At 48.0% G+C, this 16,244-nt stretch overlaps 1 protein-coding gene across 2 annotated transcripts in view; it reads left to right on the top strand.

Annotated features, from left to right (window-relative positions):
• Positions 1 to 16,244, top strand: part of SCAP (SREBF chaperone) — a 55,332-nt gene continuing 39,088 nt past the window's right edge. Inside the window, exons 1-3 of one of the 2 annotated variants that reach the window (XM_086741646.1) lie at positions 1 to 176; positions 4,161 to 4,263; positions 4,796 to 4,958. The gene's annotated coding sequence lies outside the window, so the exon portion shown is untranslated. The remainder of the gene's footprint in view (positions 177 to 4,160; positions 4,264 to 4,795; positions 4,959 to 16,244) is intronic. The other variant, XM_086741645.1, reaches the window with a different exon arrangement.

Raw genomic sequence — 16,244 nt, forward strand, 5'->3', positions numbered from 1 at the left:
AGGGTGTTTAATCCCCCACCGCGAGACAAATTAAGGAGGGGAAGGAAGAAAAAAAAAAAATTAAAAAAAAAAAGATTTCTATGTTATAAAAAAAATCAAAGCGGCGAGAACACGCAAGCCGTGGAAGGGGGTCAAAGGTCGGAGGTGAGGAAGAGCCGCTTCCTCCGTCGCTTGAGGTGAGAGGCACCGGCGGGAGCGCGATCGGTACCGGATACCGAAATAAATCCCCCTCCCTCCCCCCGCCCCCCTCCCCCGCCCCGCACTTTCCCGCCGGGCCTGGGCGCGCGCCTTCCCCCTCGCGCCGCCGCCCACCACCCCTCCGCCTCCCGCCTTTTTTAACGGCCGTTTAACGGTCATTCCGCACCCCCCCCCCCCCCAATTTTTGAGGGAACCGCGGCCTTTAGGCCTCTCCCCGGCGGAAAGCCTGAGGGGAGGGCCCCCCTCCGACCCCCCCCGCCCCCCTCTTTTCCTGTGGGTGGTTTAGTTTTTTCGGGGGAGGGAAAATTTGGGGGATTGGGGGCGGATTTATCCCCAAAATGGGGTGCGGGGTCCTTTCCTCCCGTCCCACAAGCGGTGGTGCTGCAGGTGGGGAGTTGGAAGGTGGCGCGTCTCTTGTCGGGGGCGGGGGGGGGATGGGGTTGCGTTTCGTTTTTATTTCGTCAGTCTGTTTTCTAATTAGCGTGAGCATTAGCAAAAACAACACCGATGAATTTTTCTCGTTTGCAAAGAGCGAGGTGCCGTCCTTTCATGTGCCGGAGGGGGCGGCCGGACCCGTTTGGCTTGCCCGAGGATGAAGATGGAGCGGTGGTTGCGTTTGGGGAAGATTGGGGTTGGGTTTTCGGGCCTGGGATCCGCCGAGGGCCTGGAGTAGCGAACGCTCCTGCTTCCAGGAGGATCGGGATCGGAACGGCGAGCGTTTGCTGCTGAGGAAACTGGGAGCCGGCAGCCTGAGGTGTTGCTGTGCTGGAGGAAAGCGGGGAAAGCGCGCGGAAATACATCTGAAAGAGGGGTGTAGAAAGTTTTTTGGGTTGAAGATGGTGGGATGGGGCTAAAACGAGATGAAAGGAAGAATTAATCACCTCTGCTGCCAGATCAGAGCACGCTTTATGGAAAACAAGAAGGAGGAGTGCACAGGTAAAGGGAATGACTGAAACGTGGAGGATGCTCCTCTGCTCGATAGCTTTGCCCGGTTACCGACCGCTTCAGACCCAGAACGGTTCCACCGCTTTGATTTTGTGGGGACTTCGCTCCGTGATGGTGGCACGGCGCTGCCTGTGTCTTTCACTCTGGCTGATCCCCCTGGTCTTTGAAGTTTGGCTAATATTTAGGAATCAGCCTCCTTACGCGAGACTGCATTTGTTTGTTTTCTGATATAATGAGCAGGGAACTGTTTGAATCCTGAAGCGGTGGAGTTGTATTTTGGATTTGAGGGAGTACTGAGAAAAGGACTGCTACATGCCAAAATTTCCTGAATGCAGTGTCCGCTTTTCAGGGTTGCTCAAAGACAAGTTTTCAAGCAGGGGGCAAAGATGAGGCATGATCTCACTCTTTGTGAAACCTGTGACTATTATGACAGCGTACTAGTGTGATAAATTTAGGATTTCAGGAGCTGTTGTGTAATGCAGAAAGGAGATTAGCTGGCTTGGATGCAGAAGAAAGGAAACCACCCTGGGATTTTCACTGAATGTGTGACACGTAGAGAGCTGTGCTCTTAGCCTGAGTCCTTCCACCGAAACAATTCTGCTCGGTGTTTTCCGTTACAAAGCTTAACTTGGTACAATGCTGTTTATTTTCCCAAACGTGGTTCAAACAGAACATCACAAAAGAGCAAAGAAGAATCAGGTTTTGTCTCGGGAGCATTAAAATAGTTTTTTAAGTGTCAAAATCTCAGTGATGAATGAATTTGTCAGGTTCTCTCTGAAGATGGCTGTTGAGTTATTCAGAGTTATTTTTATTCAGTGGGTTGCTAGGCCTGTCGGTCGTCAGAGTTCACATAATTATAAGTAGAAAAGTTACTGCCTTTTTTTTCCTCCTCTCTGATGAGCACAGAGTTTAAAAAACAGGATAGGTACAGCTTGATGAACGAAAATAGTTTTACCTGTCGGTAGTGGATTGTAGTAGGGGATGAGTGGAAGGGGAGCAGCAGTTCAGCAGTTTCAGCAGATCTTGTGACCTGGGAATCCTCCTTTCTGTTCTCACTGCGGCCGACTTCGTGCTGTCCTCGCGGAACTGACACACCTCCCTCGCCAGGGAGCCACAGGCAGCTTTCTCCCACTTCACAAAAAGACTTCTTACAGCGTGCTGGGGCAGCGCGGAGCCCCGGCGATGGGGAGCTGTACGAGCAAGGGGGAACCGATGGCGCTTGGCCCGAGGAACTCGGTCTTGGGTATAAAGTGAGACTGGAGGTAGATGTAGACTGAGCTTTAGAAGCATTCCTTAGCCATAATATGTTGTGTTACGGTTCCTTCAAAACTTACGCGGCACATTAAAGGGCGAGAAGGAAAGACCTTGAGGAACACGAGGCCGATCTGTGGTCATGTAGCCCTCTGTTTCAACATCTGTAAGCTATTACTTCTCGCAACCAAAATATCAAAAAGAAGGTGGAGGAACAGGGACTTAAAGGTGGTTGTCTTGGAGTGAATCTTTTAATTTGTGTCCTCAGGGGAAGGCACAGACCCAGTGTTTCAGAAGAGCCAGTGTCCGTTCTGTGTACCTGGGTTCCCTTGGGAAGAAAATAAAATTCTAGGGCTCGTGCCGGTGAAGGAGGGAGTTTCAGCTGCAGCCAGAGAGCGGTGGTGAGTGAGGAGAGGAGGAGGGTTGCATTTCTTTGGTAAAAACTGAATTAATCTTGTATGGGCCATTGTGATAAAGATGCCGTGGAAATAATAGTTGGTTTGTTTTCAAAGACAATGTCCGGGTCAGGCTTTCCGACTTGTTGTTGGACAGAGTGGTTTGGGGATTGTGTCGCTGTTGGGAAGAAAGAGCTCAGTGATTTGCTGATCCTGGGTTTTTTAACTGGTGATTATTAGAAAGAAAAATATTTCGTTCTGCGTGATGTTAGAGATGACAGAAAGCTCCCTTATCAGATGTGGGAGCCCTGGTAGGCTGCTCCTTCAGGCTTGCCAAACGTTACTTCTGTAACCTAGAACCTGCTGGAAATCAATCCCACGCCAGTGAGTCACCTTACAGGTGCTTGCGTTCCCTTGTGCCTTCTCGGGGCGCGTTTCAAGCCGGAAAGATCTTAAGGTGCAGCCTTACTTTTTTATAACGAAAACTGTGCTGATTAAAGGTTGAGTGGGGGGTTTTTTGAGTGGTCGGGGTTGTGGTGCTGTCTCCCTCATTTCTGTCGGCGTCGGCATCCTGCCTGCGAGCGGATCCCTCTTAACTGGGTGGCTGACACAGCCAAAACTTCCAGCGTTCGAGAGGGCAGGGTGAAAATCCCGCCGAAGCTCTAAGGTTTGGGCGTCGTAGAGAGGGCCTGTGTGGAACAGGAGGTGCGTTTCCCCAGGGAGCCAGAGGTAGACTTCTGTTTTTCTGCCAAACCCAGGAGTTTTGGAAACTCTTCTGTTGACAGCTGCCTGAGGGTACCCAGCTGCTGCTACAGAAACCAAGTCCTCCTCCCGAAATGGGCAGGCTGCTGTCTTACCTGTTTCCACAGGTATTTGTCAGGAGAACGGTGATGCTTGGCACGTAAACTGAGTTTGATCCAACTCCAGTTACCACGAGTCAGGAGACCTCTGCCAGTGATCGCTGGACTTTGTCGTAGCGGTGTGTTTGTAATGCTTGCTCAAGAGCTATTTCTGGGGTTTTTTGGGGAGGAATTTTCTTCTAGGAGGCAAATGACCCATGATAAACTGTGATCTCGGTAAACCGGAAAAATAGTGCTACTGTTACATCAGCAGAGATCACCAAAGCGAGCTGCTTTGAGTTTCCCTACCCTGTAAAACTGTGGAATGAAGTATGGATGTTAAGCATTGTTCGTGGCACAGTCTCTTCAAAAATAGTTGCAGTAGAAGGCGCTGTTCAGATGTACACACAAGACCGTCTAGTTGAGAAAGAGAACTGAAAGCCGTGCAGTCAGAGTCCGTGGGCCTAAAATAAAGACTTTCTTTTTTTTTAATAGAGGTTGTTAACCACTAATTCTATTTTCTGTCTTGAAGGAGAGTTCTGAACCAGGAAATGTGTCCTTTGCAGGGAAAGGAGCCCCAGCTGTAGATAAAGGAACAGGAAAGAAGTCATGCTCGTGTCAGGTACTTACTTGAGGTAAATGAGTGATTACAGCTGCAGAGCTGTCGAGAGAAAAAGAGTGAATCTGAGTGTGCTGTGATGGTAAATGACTGCCATGGGTACTTCTCAGTTGCATGAACTCAAAAAAGCAGTGCTGGAGCTGGGTAGAAGTCATAGAATCACAGAACACTTTGAGTGGGGAGGGCCCGTTACAGCCCACCCAGCCCAACCCCCTGCACGGAGCAGGGACATCTCCAACCGGATCAGGTCGCTCACAGCCCCGGCCAACCTGGCCTGGGATGTTTCCAGGGATGGGGCATCCACCGCCTGTCTGGGCGCCCTGGGACACTGCTCCACCACCCTCACAGTGAAGAATGTCCTCCTTAAATCCAGTTTAAATCTGCCCTCTTCCAGTTTAAAGCCACTACCTCTTGTTCTGTCACTCCACGCCCTTGTCATGGTCTCCCCAGAGCCTCCTCTGCTCCAGGCTGAACAGCCCCAGCTCTAAATTGTGTTCTTGAAGTGCTAGTTGCAAACATTGTTATTCTCTGAATGTCTTACTAGTGAGAAGATGGTGGAGGAAAGAACACAGAGGAAAACTTCTGTCTGCTGGCACCGAAACTGAAGTGTTCGGTATCTTCTGACTTAACTGAGGACCAGTCAGCTGTGGGCAACTAACGCTAGTGACAGACTAGGAAAAAGAACGAGCACGTTTGCAGGCACTCATTTAAGTAAGATATTTTTCTCTGTGTACTTAAAGTACAGACTAAAAAGCTTTAGTAGGCGTCTTTTGAGAAACGGAAAATAGGGGATGTTTTGAAAGACTGGGGAAGAGCGAGCGGTTTGTGTAGGTGAAGGAGTGGGAAGAAGGGAGCGGAGAGTAGTCGTCATCTTGAAATCCTGCAACACGCAGTCGAGTGATGACGGGGAGCACGTATCAGCCAGCGCTGGTTTGCCACGGGTGCTTCCTTGGCAAAGAGAGTTTACGCCTTCCTAGGGTGAGGTATTAGGCCTGCTTCTGGCTGCAGAAGCAAAACCTCCCGTGTGTCTTGAATTCAGGAAGGTTTAGGTTTTTTGTCCTAATAAGAGTCTCAAGTAGGTGAGGCTTTAAAAAAAAAAAGCTTAAGAAGGTGCTGCTATATGATGGATACAAAACTGGATAAATAAACATGCTGAGAGTGCCGGTAAAGATCCCGTTGAACCGGAAGGCTGTACGGGGAGGGTTACTGCGGAGGCTGAAGGAACTCGCTCGTAGGAGCATCGCTGCTGAGCCTGTCCCGCTCTCCTTGCCCGCTGAGAACAGCACACAAATAGCCGTTTAAATAGCAGGGAGGGGCACGGGTGAAATGCTGAAAAAGCTTTTTAAGGCTTAGTACTGGAGAATGTTGCTGGGGGTGGTTGTAGAGCCCGTGAGATGGAAGAAAAAGTTTGTGTCCTTCAGTACGGAAGTGTGTGTCTGGCCTTGTGAGCTGATTTTTTTGCAGTTTGCGTGCTCTGGTGGGGAGCGAGGGCTGCTTTTGGGAGGACTTGACTCGTTACTGCCAGGCTGTACTAAAGGGAGTACCTGGAAACTTGTCAGAAATGACCCCGAGGACGAATCTGACACAGTTAGCGCTTCATGAATGGCGTCCAAAACCATTCCAGATACGTATCACCAAGAAATGGCATGGGCTAAGATGTGTTCAGGAGGGAGCACAGATGTAGGCACAGCTGCTTTATTACAGTGATGGAGCCTCATGTAGACCTACAAGAAGGTAACAAACACCTCGTTAGCACTTGGAGTCCAGATTATTTTTATGGAAACGCATTTTCTCCTTTCTTTGGGAATTTTAAAATACAGGTTTTAAATGCCTGATCATGTAGACAGGGTATGTCCTAAAAAAGGTCAGAGGTGCTCTTTGTTGGTTACCGTTTGTATCCTGCAGTTAATTTCTCCGCAGCCGGAGTCAGGAACTTCCTGAGCGGCCAGGGGGTGAAAAGCTGTTTGAATTCCGCAGTGTTTGTGCCGGGCTGTACCAGTGCGCTCCTCTTGGAGTGAAAGGTGGGTTTGGTGGTAAACCTCTGATACGTAACTGCGCGTGGGTGTTGCATCAGTCTTTTGGTATTTTTAGGAGAAAGCGATTCCCTAGCCGTTTGTCGTAAAGCGCCTACATCGACAAACAGAAAGGTGCGGATTATTCCGAAAGCGATCACGTGAGATGCGTTGCATAAGGAGGGCTGCTGGGTCAGACTGGTTTCTGAGGGTGGACGGTGTTTAGTGCGGGGGAAGAGCGTGTGAACAAGACAAATAGGTTGGAGGCTGGCAGCCGGTGTGGTGTTTGGGAGAAGTGGCTTGTGGCCCAGGGGCTTCACGAGCCAGAGGAACGCCTTGGCTTTACGCTGAGTAGCGCTTCACGGCTCGCTCTTCCAGAAACGTATCCGCTTGCTTTTTTAACCCGTGTGACATAGCCAATGGCCCGGGGGTAAGGATTTCCACAGCTTAACTGCGTGTTTATCTTCAGCTGCCGCTTTGCAGTTTCGTTTGATGGCGAGTTATTCCCATACTGAAAGAGGCAGCCCTCCCCTGCTCCATTTCCTCGGGTCATCTCTGATTTTGAGAGAGGTCCGTTCTGTCCGTTTGCTGATAAAATCTTTTCCACATTGAAAAGTCTTCCCACGCTTTTATGGAAGCCGCTCCGTATCTTTGATTGTTGAACTTCTCTATACTTCTTCTAGTTCTGCACGCCCGTTTTGGGATGGGGAATGACCAGAACTGTGTAAAGCACAGATTTACACATTGATGTCATGATTTCTATTTGCTCTCCATTCCATTCTTAACAATTCCTAATGTACAATTGGCTTTTTTTTTGACTGCGTCAAGCTCACGTTTTCAGAGAATTAACGATTAGGACCCCAGCATCTTGTTCGTGAGTGGCGATGGCCAGTCGCGAATGCCTTCCTGTGCGTGTAACGTTATTTTCCCGTATACGCCACGTACCGTTCGTTGGCGTTGAGCTTAATCTGCCATTTTGTTACCCGGTCACTGGGCGCAGAGTTATTTCTGCTGACTCTTCAGTCAGCCTGGTCTTTGCCACCATGAATAACAGCTGACTGAAAGCGTTACTTACGTCAACGCTGCACCTTTTTTCCAGGAAAACTGTGACTGTGTCAGACAGCGCTGTTCCCTGTGGGCCTGTCTGGTTACCTCTCTCTATTAAAAGACCCAGATATTTGTTATGATCTTTGTTTTGGTGTTGGGGTTGCTCTGGGTCTCTGGCAAGAACACCCTCTGTCTGCGACCCTGGCTGGCGTAACGTCTCGTTCTGTAACCCCTCTGCTGACACGCTGATCTGTGGTACAGCCCGACGGCCCTCCCAAGAGGATTCCAGCACGGACGCTTCCTCCTCCCCGTAACTTCTCCTCCGTGAAGATAAATTGAAATTTTATTTAGCTGTTCTATGGTTTTATCTTCTCTCTGTGTTCTCCCTCTGTATCCCTCCACTTATTCATGGAAAGATACAGCCTTAGTGGGCAAATGTGATCTTCTGGTAAAAGCAGAGCCGCTGTCCAAACCCGCTTTGTGCTTTGCTGGTGGGAGTTTTAAATACAGAGTTAATCCAAGTACCGCTTGGGTCTGGTCCCCTTGAGGGGATGCCGCGCGTGAGGGAAGCCAGACCCAGTGCTGTCCAACCAGGTGATGGCTCAGATCTTTGTTCTTTTTAATTTCTCTTGAACCTTTCAAGGAATGTCTGCAGCCTGGTTCTGCGTGCCGTGCCGTGATGGTACCGACAGGGAGAAGGGCGCTAAAGCCAGGCACCTGCGCTGAGCGTGGCTGGGAAGGAACTCGCTGCGGAGCTAACAGTACGGCGCAGATAGTGTGGGAAGGACCTTCAGTGGACTGGATAAAATGAATCGGTGTTGATCGTATTGATGGAGAAGTTCAGTGAAAAATGTGTTGGACGGCAAGTCCTGAACTCGATCGATTCCTTGATAGGATGAAGGAATTGTCTCTTCACGGTTCAGTACAGTCTTTGAAAATAGATGGTGGAGGAAGTTTTTGAAAAAGTCTTCTTCGAAGGACATTCTGACTACCACTGCTTAAATGTTTGTCTGTTGCATGACACTACCAAACTCCTGGTAGTTTTTCATTATAGTCTTAAAGCTGTGGACTTCTGTTTATCTAAGCACATGTCTATTTTTGACAGTAAAAAATCCAAGAATTAAATTAAAAGCCAAACACTGCAATCTGATTCCTCTTTTGCCTTCTTTTCTCATTGCAGTAGGAGTTTAGTACCTGGTTGCCTACAGCCTGGAAGAAATACGATGTTGTGGTTACTTTCCTTTTTTTACTTTCCTTTCATGGACTAGGGAGAAATGAGGCTAGAGAGGACAAGCCTTTTGTCCAAAATCTGCTCAGGAGCCCGGTGCCAATATCGGAAATGAGATTTGGGGGTTCTCTCTCTGGTGTGCGTCCTGCACCGTTTCTTCTCTAGATCAACCCTTGTCCTGACTAATTTTGCAGGTTTTCTATCACATATCTCCGTCACTTGCTCTGCATGAGGTATATATTAATAATATTTCTGAAATCGTAACAAATGCTGCTGAAACCCTGTTTTAAGGGAAAACTGTCTCATATTGTCGTATTTCTTTCTATGTAGTAAATCGGCAGTGGAGTCCAGATCGTTGCTAAGGGGAACTAGCTTGGGCAAGAACTCTGTGGTCAGGAAGAAGAGATTGGGAAATGTTTTCTTGTGTTTGGTAAGCTGTCAATATACTGAATGAACAAGTGAGCTTCCTTTGGCTGGATGCAAAAAGACGAGTAAATTTTGAAGCTGTGGAGTTTCTCTAAATTTGAATACTTGCTGGTTTTGTTACATACCCCAAACTTCTGTGTTCTGTGGTTCTTCACGTGGAACATCCTGTCATTTCTTCCACCCCAGTAAGGTACCTAACGCTGTTGGAAGTATTTTAGGAAGCAAGAAAAGACGTTTGATAGAAGCTGCGTTCACTGAATTGCTGTTCTTAAGCAGGAGTTTGGCTGAGCTTCTTCTCTTGTGGCAGAAAAGTCCAGAAGATGTCCTGAAATAAGTTTGGAGTGTAGCAGATAACATCTTATAGCATCACAGAATCATTTAGGTTGGAAAAGACCTTTAAGATCATCAAGGCCAACTGTTATCTGGGATGTTAAGATTGTTTACGTGCTTTCTTTTTGAATCTTTCTGATGGTATTTCTCTGTCGTCGTTCCTAACTCAAGCATTTCAAGATATGATTAAAAACTTGTAAAATGAGTGGAGTACCACATATGAAATGAGGTCTATTTCGGATAAATTAGGGATTTTTAAACTCTCAAAACATAAATTAATATTGTAGGGGGAGGAAAACAGGCAAAAAGGTGAGAGTGAAGTGCCTGGCTGCTGTTAATTTGTGTAGAATTTTGTATCAAGATATGTATAACTCCTTGATCTTTAAGTTCCTGACAAACATGCTTTTATTTGGTTTTGGTGGTTTGTTGGTTCTTTTTTTCAATTGATGAGGGAAATGAGTTGCCAAGCAGGTTTAGAGCACACAGTCCGAATGTTAGACTGGTGCAAAGAGCTTTGAGGGCCCTTCAGAGAAGGATAAATGAGAAGGGAAGGGTGTGCTGGAGACGTTTGACCCTCGCAGTGCGATGTTGTGCTATTGAGAACTCAAAGGCTCCGCTCCCGTCAGAATTAGCTTGTTTCTGACCAGAGGAAGGCGAGACTTTCGCCGAGGACGCGCGTGCCTGCTTATCCTGGGCTAGATGCACATTTTGTGCACGGAAATCTGGTTCAAAAACTCCGTTCAGACTTCAAATACTGTTTCGGCCATATAGCTGGGATGGAGGGAATGCAGCCTGGAATCTGGTTTATTGAAGAGTTTCTGCTTTTTGAATAAGAAAAGTACACTTCAGTAAGGAATGCTCAACGGAGAACGTGCAGGCTGTTCTGGAGCCTTGTTTCTGAGAGCGGCATCAGGATTAACCCGTTCCGGACACCAGCCTCTGGGAGGTTAGTGCCCTGGTCGTGATTTTCCCATAGGAAGTATTCTGTTCCCCTGTGACCTCTGTGTCCTTTCGCAGCACAAAGCCCCTTATTCTTCTCATGGGAATGCAAGTGGAGAATAGGGACTTGGTGTTAGAGCCGATTGTGTAGCGTTTCTATGAAGGGAGGTTAGTGTTTTCAGCATATTTCTTGCTTTCCCACCTCTGAAGTCTCTGGAAGAATGCTTCGGCCCTGGCTCTGGTTGGAAGAGAATCCACGCTTGCTGAAGAGTGGGAAAATTGGGTTCCCGGGGACTGTTCTGCTCTTCCTGCCCCTTCTCCCTTTTGTTATGCTGGGATGTGAGGGCTCCTGCAGCAGCTGACGCCGGTCATTTTGCTGAGGGGATCACAGCAGTGGTAGCTTCCAGCATCTGGAGGATGTGAAGCACCTCGACAGTCCAACCACGGGCAAGAAAATCTGGGATTTTTTGCTGGTGTGCGAGTGATCTAACATCTGGCTGTTTTCTGCATCTGCAGGGAAACTGTTTTATTTCATTTGTTTTCAGGGGGATGTTTGTGGTGCTGAGCTTCTGCCCTCGTCATGCAATCCTAGCTGTAGGGAGGACTGAAAAGAGGTGAAGGAGACATTTGCAGGTTGAGCGGAGGCTGTAAGTCAAGACAGTAAACTCGGTATCAGTGGTCACTCTTGCTTTTCCGGTACGGCCCAGGAATGCCTGAAACGCCCGTAGCCACACGTGTGTGAATGTCCCCGTAGGCTGCTGGAGTGCTGCGTGTGAAGGAGGTGGCACGTGGTTGTGAAGGAGGCATTGTCTCTGTGGACCCTCTGTCCTGTGGCTCAAGATCTTAAACGGAGCCCAGATAAAATATTTTTCTCAGTTGACAGTGCAAATCGGAACTGGTGTCTGGCTAATTTTATCTCTAGCAGCATCAGTCCCACTGTCTCCACTCGTTATGAGATACCTTTGAAGGCAGAAGGTTGTTCCGCTGGTTCTGCTGTCTCCGATGGGTTGATGGATAGCAGCGTTGGGAGGGTGAATTACTGCTAATGGTCCGCATGCCTGCCTTGCCCTTGGACTCCGGGAGAACAGCAGGTTGATCTTCTCTGTTGGCAATAGCAGAGAGAGGCTGAGTGATGTGTATAAATCCTCATTTTCAGTAAAGTCTGCCTTCTTTCCCCTTAATTCCTCCACTTTCCTTCCCCAAATACACAGCCGGGGCGGGAAAGCTTCTGAAATTCTGTGTCTGGGTGATGTGATGTGCTGTTCCCCTCCTAAAGAGCAGGTACGTCGGAGAGACAGGTCATGCCTTTGAAACGGTGGGTCCTGGGGGATGCTGTGGCTGGTGGCAGGGGTGTGGGGGACAGAAGAACCGTGTTGGATCCGTTCCTACTTTACCAAGCTTGGTGTCTTAAATGGAAAATGCTGGGTTGAAATTCATGTTGGAAGTTTACGTATAAGACTTTGATATAGGCTGCAAGATGGAGCAAATTATTTTAAATATTGAAGTGCAAGAAAAATTACTATAGAATAGTGATTTTTCTTTATAGATATATTTTGTTCCACACTCTTCACTAGCTCAGTAATATGTTTTTATGACTGCCTAACGCTAAGACCTGATTCAAGAACATTTTATAGAAAGCTGAGATGTTGAATATACTTAAAAAAAACACAGGCTACCCTTGGCTATAGAGGGAACAGTTTTCATACGTTGGGTAATTTTGCCTCTAAGCTTACAGTGGGCTCGTGTTGTCGGAGCTGCTGCTGTCTACGTAAGAGGGAGCTGCATTTTCCTGCACTTCAGGGGTAAAGGGAGGCCTGTGAAGGATGGAAACTGCTCTCAGGCAGAAATGTAAAGAATTTGGAACATGTAGCTATTGTTAAATGAGATAAAAGCTTTTGTCTTGGGAAAAGCAGTATCGTTCAGCATCAGTTCGTTTGAATTTATTTCTCCTGCAGGAAGAAATTCTACATTTCTTCCTTTGCTGGGCAGGCTTGGTTTTGTTTTTTTTTTTTTTGTTAGCATTTGCAGTAGAGCCAGCAAACTAGAGCAACAGCAGGAGGTTTCCGAGAAAGTATAACCGTTCCAGCGCCCATAATGCTATGGAAAAGCAAGCTCTTCTTGCGTTTGAGGCGTGCTTTAATATGAGCTTAGTCTGGACTCCTTGGTTCGTTCCTAAGAGGCTGTTCTGGTTGCGTCTGAGGGCTGCAAACCTCAGTGCTGGTGTGGCTGGGGATGAGAGCTGCTGGCTGTACCTAGAGATCTTGCGCTGTATTTCTTAAATACAGCGCCTTAGTGCGGCTCGTAGAACTGTGCGGCGGACTACCAAAAGCGTCGCATTAAGACTGGTTAGGTGCGTGCCTGACGAACGCTGCTGCGTGTGGGAAGCGGCAGTGCGGGTCCGCGCAGAGGCTCTGTGCGACGTGCCGGGGGACTCGCCTCTGGAGAACGCAACGCCTTGGTGTCTGCTCTTCTGCTGCGCTCACACACCGGCACCGGTTGCAGAGAGGCTGTGAGGTCTCCGTTGGTGGAGGTACCAACCCACCTTGTCTTGGTAAGATGGCAGAAGCCCTTCTTCTGGAGTCGCAGCATTACGTATGAGAAGAGTTTTTGGCTACTTGAGAACCTTGTTTGTAAGTCTGTGTGGGGCAGAGGATGTCATACACCCCAAAAAGGTACTGAGATGTGGTGGATAACATGGTGTCAGAAAAAAATATAGTTTTCAGTGCTATTTCCCTTCCTGCCTGGGTGAGGGAAGGGGCTTCAGAGAGAAACAGCGTTCCAGCTGAGAAGAACTGTGGTTTTTGACAGCCAGGCTGTTGGAAAACTCTCCCTGGAGGAGTCGGAACAGCTCCTGTGGGCAGGAGAGCGGGGATGCTGGGCGGCCGTGGAGGCCGCTGCCTCTGGCGTCTCGCGTTCGCCTGCCTCGTCCTCCTACAGCAACTGGTCGCAGGTATCAAGATTTTCAGGATTTGGCTCAAGACCTTCTGAGGTGCGCGTGCCACTCCTAGCACCCCGGCTGTGAAGCGTGCTGAGTCCCGTGTACAATGTCATGCTGCGGTTCGCGGCGAATTACCCATTAGGCTACGGCAACCGGATGGTTTCAGCGATCACTTTGCTCCCCTGTGACACGAGAACGGGGAAAAGATGCTGTTTTCAAGGTGGATTCATTCACTCTTCTGCAGATATCCAGGTGGTGTGAATGTTCTTACCGTTCTATTTCTTTTTTTCTGTCTGCAGCACTGAATTTCCTGTTTGCGACGAATTTGCAGCCTTAGCATTGTGTTGGTCTCGTGTGAAACATTTGTCAAAGCTGCGCAGAGAAATCTGTTTCTCGAGGCGTGGATGAGTGAAGGACACCTGGGGTGCCCTTCCCAGACCCGCGCTCCCTCCACGGACCCCCTCATTCTCGCTCCCCGTGGTCACCGTGTGAAACGTTGGAGCTGTGCGTGCGTGCGTGGGAAAGGGTCTTCCCTGAAATCACGCCTGCGTAGAGCCCGGTTTGCGTAACCCTGGCAGTCACAGCGTCTTACGCTTGTGCAAAAGGAAGGAACGGCTAGAGAGCTGGGGCGATTGCTTAACGTGTAACTTGCTTTGGAAACGAAGAGACTTTAAAAGCCGAACCCTGCTCTTTCAAGCCTTTGCTTTTGTTTCCTGTGATCTGTCTCTGAACTTCATTGTGTTTCTGTCTCTTGTACCTGAAGTGGATCAGAAATGCAACGTACTGCGTTGCCAGGTTAAGGGAACATCCTGATTTCCTCTTGTTTCCAGTCAAACTTTGTCTTGGATTTGCAGTCATGCAGAAGGAGAGAAATACTCTGAATGGATTCTCCTTGAACATTTGTCCTAAAATCAGAGGGTTTATTCTGAGTTAGCTAATCTTTGTTTGCAAAGTGACTCTGAACAGGAACAGTTCCTGCTCTTAACTGTCATGAACACTGCTGTAGCATGAAGTTAATAAAGATTTCAGAACTTAATATGCAACCCCCAAAAAACTAATAAGCAAATATTAGCTTTGGAAGGCTTAATGTTTTCTTCTGAAAGAATGCTGATGTTTCACATCAGATGAAGCAAGCAGGTACGGAGTTTTCCTCTTTGCAATTAGCAGAAACAGTTCCCAGTGCGATGCTAACAACCAAAATTGCTGTGAGAAGGTGAGGCTGCTCAAAGAGCCAGTCGTGGCCTATTTCTGCCGCAGGATTACAATCTGTGTGTTGTTCCCGAGTTACTCACGGAGCAGGGATTGAAGGGTTGGTCCGATCCTGACGCCCAGCCCTGCAGCAAGATGAGATCTGCTGGGTCGCGTCTTTCTGCAACACCCGAGTGTTTGTGGGCGCCCGGGTCACCGGTGGGCTCGAGGGATCAGGAACAGCCTGGAGTCTGGGTGCTGGAAACCAGAGCTTTAGCAGTGTGCTGAGCGTTGGCTTTGCTTTTGGGGATAATCTCACATTTGCTTTTTGTCTTCCGCCCCTGGATCAGGGGTCCGACGTGTCTGTGAGCCCCAACATAACCTGCTGTAGCTCCAGCAAGATTCATGCTGGGAAAAACCACCGGTGAGATGAAGCCCAGCACTTTTAAATTCCAGTATACTCGTTTGCAATTTCCTTTCCAGTTCTGGGAACACAGCCTATAGGACAAAACCTTTTTATTCAGCGTAAATGCGATGTGTGGCGTTTTGGCTTGCTTGCCAGCCTTACCCCTTGCATTGCAAGGTCTCCGGGCAGCGAGAGCACGCTTCTCTTCCCTCCCTTTTCCCCAAATCCCGGAATGTTCGCACTGGTGCTGGACTGTAGGCACACTGAAATTGCCTGTGCCTCCCAGGGTGATGTTGATTCTTAGGGAAAGATGCAGCACCTTGCTAAAAGGTAGGAGCAAAAATATTTATCCAGGTTTTCCATTTGGTCATTAGGCCAATGTACTGGTGCTTTTGTTGCATTACTGTGGGGCAAAAATTAGGTGGATCACTGTAAAATAGTCCTGTGGGTATAAAAATAGAATCAAATCTGAAATTAAAAGCGTAATGGGTTTGTCCTCCCCTGTATGCTCTCTCCCAGGTAGCTGAAAGTGGATGCTTAGGAGAGAATGCAAAAGAAAACAGCGCCTGCGGTATCTCGTAGAATCCCAGAAAGGTTTGGGTTGGAAGGACCTTTAAAGGCCATCCCGTCCAACCTCCCAGCTTGTAAATATTTCAGGCTTACAGAATTCCTAAACCAGCTATGTATAAAACCCCTTTTTCTTGCCTGTGTGAACCTGCCAGACCTTCTCCTCAGGTCTTTTTTCCGTTTGAGATGGTGGAGGCGAGGAGTTCCAAATGTCAGATGACGAGCTGGTTTTAACGAGTAGCCTGGGCTTAGGTCTTGTATTGAATTCTCTGGCACAGTCGTTAATGGCGTTTTCCCGTGGACAAAATGACTTTCTTTCATCTGCTGTGGGTATCTCATTGTCCCAGTCTCCTTCTGGAGAAGCCAGGAAAAATGTCTTTATTTCCTCTCGGATAAAAATCTTGGATAATCATAGCTTTGAACCGTAGGGAAGAAGTCTGTCTTACGTTCAAACCTTTCACCTCTGAGTACGCTGAGAGCCACATGCTTTGCGTTTAGCCTGAGATGTTAAAAAAGAAGAAGAAAGTTAGAGGGTAGGTTTCTTCTGCTCCATCTTTCCTAGAAATTTGGTGTGTGCTTTATTGTAATGTGTTATCTTTACCTTTTCCTAGCGGTTTTTGTATTTAAATTTTTATACTTTGTAAATCACATAGCAAGTTTAAGTTGACCGGTTCTGACATTTGCACTCGATAAACAGCCTAGTCCTAAGTCTTACTGTCAAGTTAAAATATGTTTTGACAGGAAGTATCTGCATTATTTATTTTATTGTGTCATGTACTCTGGCGTAGTCTTCTGAACTGTGGCTGCTTACGCCTCCTTCCCCCATTCCCCCCGCAAAAAACCCGTTCTTTACATCGCCTGGGCTGCAAAGCCTGGCCTGGTCTCGTCTCTCCTCGCTGGTGCATCCAAGAGCCCT

Source organism: Chlamydotis macqueenii, chromosome 2 (genome assembly GCF_036417535.1).
Source record: "Chlamydotis macqueenii isolate bChlMac1 chromosome 2, bChlMac1.mat, whole genome shotgun sequence".
NCBI classification, from domain to species: Eukaryota; Metazoa; Chordata; class Aves; order Otidiformes; family Otididae; genus Chlamydotis; species Chlamydotis macqueenii.